General features: G+C 36.4%; 1 protein-coding gene across 4 annotated transcripts in view; it reads left to right on the top strand.

The window, feature by feature from the left end:
- Positions 1 to 7352, top strand: part of Cluap1 (clusterin associated protein 1) — a 70488-nt gene that overhangs the window by 51801 nt on the left and 11335 nt on the right. The gene's annotated exons all lie outside the window — the stretch shown is intronic.

Here is a 7352-nt window from a genome sequence, read left to right as displayed (position 1 = left end):
GCTGGCATGTGGTGCTGGGGGATTGAACCGTGGTCCCTGTGCTTTGCTAAGCTTGTTCTAAGTAGGTGCTTTAGACCACTGAGCCATCTCACCAGCCCAGATGTTAGCCTTTGTTTCAGGAATAGCTGGCAAAATTTTTCTTCCAGTCTGTGGGTTGTCTATTCACTCTGTTGGTGGTTTCTTTTGATGTGCAGAAGCTTTTTAATATGTGATCCCAGTTGTTGATTCTTTGTGATATTTTGTGTGTGATATTTTTTGATTGTTCAGGAGGATGTTATTGGATGTGAGGGTGATCCAGCTGCAAAGTAGGATTTAGTTATAGTCTTTGCCTACACCAATATCTTCAAAAGTTTTACCTGTGCTGTCTCCTACAGATTGTTTCTGTTGTAATATTTTGGTCTGTGGGATCCATTTCAGTTTTAGATTAGTGCATGGTGAGAGATATGGATCTGGGTTTAATCTCTGACATGTGGAAAGCAAGTTTTTCTAGCACCCTTTTTACTAAAGAGGCATTCATCCAATGAAGGTGTTTGGCTCCTATGTCAAAGATAAGGTAGCTAACTGTGTTTGAAGTTGTTTCTGCACCTTTTATTCCGTTCTTTGGGTCTCTTTGTTTGTTTGTTTTGTTTTTGCCATTACGTCATTGTTTTTAATCACAATAACTTTGTAGTATAACTTTAAGTCAGGACTGGTGATGTCCCCGGCCTTGCCTTTGTTGCTCAGAATTGCTTTTGCTCTTCTCTGTCTCTTCTGGTTCCAAGTGAGTTGTAGGATTGTTTTCTCTAATTTTGTGAGGTATACTAATGGTATTTTGATCAAGATTGTATGTATTAAATCTAGGGCCAGGGAGATGGCTCAGTAGAATAAGCGCTTCCCTGGCAAGCACAAGGGCCTGAGTTCAATCTCTGGTTCCACAAAAAAAAAAAAAAAGATTGCATTAAATCTGTATAACAGTTTTAGAAATATAGCAATTTTTACTATATTAGTTGTACCTATCCAAGAACAATGGATATCTTTCCATTTTCTAATATCTTCTTTGATCTCCTTTTTCAGAGTACTGTAGTTTTCTATAGAAAGGTCTTTTACTCATTCGATAAATTGATTCCAAAGTATTTCATTTTTCTTGATGCTATTGTGAAAGATGATATTTCCTTAATTTCTTGCTTATGCTTTTGTTTTCTGTGTACAGGGAGACTGTTGATTTTTGAGTGTTGACTTTGTATCCTGCTACACTCCTAAATTTGGTCATTAAATTTAGGAGTCTTTTTTTATATATACTGGGGATTGAACTCAGGATCTTGTGCTTACCAGGCAGGCACTTAAGCTACTGAGCTATCTCTCTGGCCTCTAAATCTAGGAGTCTTTTGGTGGAATTTATGGGGCTTTGTGTGTAGAGTATCATGTCATCTTCAAATAATGATAATTTAACTTCTTCCTTTCTTACCCATTTTTTTTTAATTTATTTCGCTTGTCTAATTGTGCTAGATAGAGTTTCCAGCACTATGGTGAATAAGAGTAATGACAGTGGATGTTCTTGCCTTGTTCCTGATTTTAGAGTGAAGGCTTTCAGTTTTTTACCATTTAGTATGATGTTGGCTGTTGGTTTGTCATAGATGGCCTTGATCAGATTGAGACAGAGACCTTCTATTATAATTTTCTGTATGGTTTTTATCATTAATGAGTGTTGGATTTTGTCAAGTGCTTTTTTATATCTATTGAAATGATTGTGGGTTTTTTTGTCCTTTGTTTTATTAATCTAGCGTATTACATTTACTGATTTTTTTTGTATGTTGAGCCATCCCTGCATTCTTGGAATAAATTCTACTGGGTCATGGGATATAATCTCCTTGATGGTTTGCTGCATTGTTTGCCAGCATCTTATTGAGGATTTTTGTGTCTATGTTCATTAAAGAGATCAGCTGGTAGTTTTTAAAATCTTTAATTTCATTGGTTTATCAGTTATTTAAACTTTTTATGTCTTCTTGATTCAGCTTTGATAATTCTAGGAATCTGTCCATTTCTTCTGAGTTTTCCATCTTATCAGAGTACAGATTCTCAAAGTAGGTATTGATAATCTTCTGGATTTTCACAGAATCTGTTGTGATTTCACCCATTTTATTCCTGTTGCAATAATTTAATGCTTGTCTTTACTTTCTTTGATAAGATTGGTCATATCTATCTTATTTAATCTTTCTAAGAACCGACTCTTCAATTCATTGATTTTTTGTATTATTTTCCTAGTCTCAACTACATTAATTTCTGCTCTGATCTTTATACTTTCTTCCCTTGTATATACATTAGATCTAACTTGCTCTTTTTTCTAGAAGCTTGATGTTCAAAATTAGATTATTTATTTGACCTTGCTCTGTTTTTTTGATGTGGGAATTCAGCATTATAAATTTCTTTCATAGAATTGCTTTCGTTGCATCCCATCAGTTCTAGTATGTTGTACTGGTATTATCATTTAGTTGTAGAAACTGTCTAATTTCCTCTTAATTTCACCTGTGACCCTTTGCTTGTTCAGGAGGATGTTATTGGATGTGAGGGTGATCCAGCTGCAACATCTGTCATCTAGGTAGGTAGGCATGTGACCCCTTCCTACCTCACTGCTCCATGTGGGTCCCTCCCACAGCTGCATGCTGGGTTGAAGAGTATGACTTCCTCTGAGAAAGAGGAGGACTGTTTCCTGGGTAAGGGGTATATGAGTAGCTGTATTCCCCTGATAGAACCTCTAAACAGATTCTCAGGAGGGTGTTTAATTTCCATGTTTTTGTGGTTTCTTTTTGCCATTGATTTTCAATTTCATTGCACTATGATCTGGTAATATGCATGGGATAATTTCAGTTTGTTTTGGATTTACTTAAGCAGGTTCTCTGAACTAGCATGTGTTTTGGAGAAAAATCTCATGTGTTATGATATTGTGGGATAGAACACTCTTTAGATATGTTCACTAAATCTGTTTGAAGGTTTGGTCCAGCTCTTTTTTTTTTTTTTTTTTTTTGTACTAGGAATCAAACTCAGGACCTTGCACTTGCCAGGCTAGTTGATCTATTTTTAACACTGGGGTATTAAGGTTCTTCATTACAGTTGCATTAGTGCTTATCTGATTTTTCCTATGTGTTAACGTTTATTTTATATAGTTGAGTACACTGGTATTTTGTGCGCATATTTTTATGATTATTTTCCCTTCCTCTTGGATTGTTCCCTTAACCAATATGTAATGGCTTTCTTTCTCTTCTAATCAGTCTTGGCTTGAAATACACTTTTGTCTGTACATAGAATAGCTACCCTTGCTCTTTGTGGGGGGAGGTTCCTATCACATGGAGCATTGATTTTCATCCTTTAGTTTTCAGTCTATGAATTTCTGTTTGAGTTAATATGTTTCTTGTATGCAGCATAGTATTGGATCTTGTTTCTTGACCCATTCTGCTATTGTTTCTTTTGATTGATGAATTAAGAGTACTTACATTGATGATTATAACTAATATTGACTGCTGACTGATAAGTGTTGTTATTTTCTTGTTGCTGGTTCCCTTATGTTTCCCCCTTTGTTAATTGCTTGTCTTGTTTGGCAGATTCATTCTACTAAGATTCACAGGATTGCTGTTTTTTTCTGGGGTGCTGGTGTGGTGGGTCATGAATATTTTTAGGTGTTCTTTATAATGTGTCTTATTTCTCAATCAATTTTAAAAGATAATTTTACAGGGTATATCAATCTAGGTTAGAGGTGCTTTTTTGTTTTGTTTTCTTTTCTTTCTGTTTTTGGCTTCAAATACTTCACTCCAAGCTCTCCCTAACTTAAGGATTTGTGTTGAGAAGTCTGCTGTGAGTCCTTAACAGGTTTTCCTTTAGAGATGTTTTGTTTCTTTTCTCTGACAGCTTTTAGTGTTCTGTTCTTGTGTTGAATTTCTGGAATCTTTACTGTTATATGCCTTGGGATAGTTTTGTTCTAATAATGCTAGTTGAATGTCTATATGCCTCACTTATCTGTGTGTCAAATTCTTTTTTCTATACTTGGGAAGGTTTCTGCCATTACTTCTATGAATAGGTTTTTTTTTTAATGTCCTTGTGTTATCATCTTGTTTGTCACTGATTCTTATTAATCTTATGCTCTTCTTTGCATCATCTATCAGCTGTTATGGTCCCTTACTATTTTTACAGTCTTTAATTATTACTAACTGCAAACATGTCTTCTAGATTGATATTTGTCTTAGCATTGGTTGGTTCTGCTGTATGTACTTTTAGTATATGGAATTTTTAATCTTCTGGATATCTGTTTGAATCTGTTTTATGAAATGCAGTTCTTTCCTGTGTTAAGCATTTATGGTTCCATCACTCTTAAGCTCCTGTATTTTTTAAACAAATGTAAACCATTTATTGAATATTTGCCACCAAGCAAATATTAATGTTAAATACATTATCTTGTAGTATATTACTTTCAAGTTAAAATGTCAGAAACAAATGACAATATTTATAATTCTTTTAAGGAATTTTATATATAATGACACATTAAGGTGTAAATTCTTTTGGCTTACAATTCTTAAAAGAATTTTTTTTAAGACTTATAAATAGCAAAAGTGATGTAAAATCTTCAGTGTGAGATTATAATTAAGCTGTATTTTACAAAAATTGGTTGTAAATGGCAATAATTCCATTCAGCGCCCTGGATTAGATTCCTTCAGGAGGACTGATAATTTATACAGTCAAACTTAAAAATTTACAGATAAAGGCAGTTTAATCCTGCCACTGAGAAGTATATCTCCTAACCTATATACCTTTCAGGCCACAGTTAAAGGTCTGAAATATATAGTTGGTTTGATGAATTAGTCAGTTGGCACTTGTGAACACACTTACTGCCTTTCCATCTTTAAAATATGCTTTTAGAGTATCACTGAAACTTTTGGAGTACTTTAAAAATTCTTTCCTATGATGTTCAAGTGCGCTGGGTTCTGGTATTGGTATTTCCTGACGCTATTATTCACTGTATGAGAAAGTTCTTTTATTGAACTGGCTATATCCTAGATTGTCTGCAGAAACCTTACTCTATCATTGATCTCATCTGGGATCTTACTGAGAATTTAAGTGAGTGAGCCTTTTCATTTAGGTCCTGGAATTCTGGCTGTGGTCACTCAATCATATATTCTTAAGGGTTTTTTTTTTGTTTTTGTTTTTGTTTTTGTTTTTGGTCCTGGAATGCCTTCAGGGCACTTTTGGCCCACGGGAGAGTTGTGAGGTTCAAACTCCAGCAACCTGAGGCTGACAGCTTTGTGGAAGCAGCCACTTAAAGGACTGAGCTAGGGCCAGGCCCCCCTCAATCATATATTCTTTCATGTCATCAGCTATTATACAAAGGAGGGACTCTGTGAAGTTATCTTATGTACTCTAGATTCAGTAACCATGTCCTTCATTAAGGTCATCATCTCTTTGGTTGTCTATATAATTGCTTATGATTTGTTTTTATCTAATAGAGTCTCATTAATCTGCTTTGTTACTTCTGCTGCTACCATTTCAGAAAAGTTCAGTTGGATGGATTTTGATTTCTTCCATCTCAATGTCTTGTACATTTACCTTGTGTGGGGGCCAGGGAGATAGCTCAGTAGAATAAGCACTTGCCTGGCAAGCGCAAGGGCCTGAGTTCAATCCCTGGTTCCGCCAAAAAAACAAAACAAAACAAAACAAAAAACAAAAACAAACATTTACCTTGTGTAAGGTAGAGGTCTGAGGTTGCATCTTCCTTCCATATTTTCTCATTTTCTATTTTAAAAATTTGTTTTCTGCTTTTATGCTTATAAATTGCTTATACTAGATACCTTTACTACTAGTATCAAGACCTCTTTAGGAAATTACTACTTTTCAAAGATGTCTTCTTTTGGCTATTGAGTCTGTCTCAAGTTCCTACCTCCTCATTTTATTAGGTATAAAAGATTGCTGCCTATTTGGCCCGGCACCCAGTTCTTTCATACTGGACCATGGTACTATTTATGACCTCCAGGCAATTTCAGTATTGGTATACAAGGAAGATCTGCTCACAACAACTATGTCTTTCACCTTGGATGAAGTAATAGCAATAGCATCAAACACAGTCTAGAAAATGACTAACAGTGATGACTGCTAATTTTCAAACTTAGATAACAGATGTATAGCTATATAACAAAATCTAAAACAAATCAGAATATTATATGTAGTAAATATCCACTTAGTAGAATTACTTTAAACTATGGAGAAAACCTTAAAAGAGATCAGAGGAAAAAATAAAGAAAGAAGAGAAGCAGCTTAGAAGCAAGGTCAAAGCACGAAAGAAGATTACTCAAGACTAGGGAAAATGGTGAAGACCAACAGGGAAAGAAGGAAGGAAAAACAAAAATAACAAAACAAAACCAACTAAAACAGTATTCATAATCACAAAAAAAAAAAAATCAAGAAAAAAAAATAGAGGACGAAAAGAGATACTTCTCTGATTTCAGCCCAGTGGTTATCTTCTGGGGTCTATAGTTTTGTGTAGTGTCCAATTCAGGGAATATTTTTGCTGTCAGTGGTAGACAAAGGAGGCAGACAGAGCCCATTCCAGGCTGGATGATCCTAGCAAGCCTGAAGTATGATTATGGTGGGGTACTGATTGTGGTGCATTCAACTCCATAGAAAATCAGGCTGACATGGCCTCTTGTTGTGGGCTTGAGGCTGGAGTCATTTGGCCTGTAACATTCTGGGTGTATTTTGGCAGCCTCACCTCCGCTCCCTCCCTGGAGGTCTCCTGTGGTTGTCCTTTACCCAGTCACTGGGATTTTAGCACTGGGAGCCCTGAGATGAACCCAACCCAGTGAGTCCCCAGTTCAGTTGGCCCCTCCCTAAAATGGCATCTGGCCCATTACCCTCTTCAGGTTGCAAGACAGTTGCTTGAACTGGAGTCACTCACAGCTGCTTTTTTATTTCTTTCTTTTTGATACTGGGAGTCAAACTCAGGACCCTGTGCTTGCTGGGCAGGCACTGTACCACTGAGCTAAATCTCTGGCCCTCACTAGCTGTTTAACACACAGTATCCATTGCTTCATTCTATTGGTATGTTTCTTGCTGGAGGCCTCTGGAGCCACCTACCTTCATTCTGACTCTGTAAGAGTCAGTCTTCCTTTCACACGGGGAGCGGAGAGCCAGGAGACAAGGAGAAAGTAGTTTTTCACCTCCTTTTCTTTCTTCTTTTCTTTACCTCCTTTTCTTTCTTTCTTTCTTCCTTCCTTTTTTTTTTTTTTTTTTCCTTTTGTGGCTGGTTCAGCCCACCCTAGGGGTGGGGCTGGCACAGCATGTGGTGCGGTGGATCAGGGATTGAACTGTGGTCCCTGAGCACTTGCCTAAACAGG

This window comes from Octodon degus, unplaced genomic scaffold, assembly GCF_000260255.1.
Source record: "Octodon degus isolate 3935 unplaced genomic scaffold, OctDeg1.0 scaffold00021, whole genome shotgun sequence".
In the NCBI taxonomy this organism is placed as follows: domain Eukaryota; kingdom Metazoa; phylum Chordata; class Mammalia; order Rodentia; family Octodontidae; genus Octodon; species Octodon degus.
Note: the sequence above shows the minus strand (reverse complement) of the source record. Positions and strands in the feature narration are given on the sequence as shown.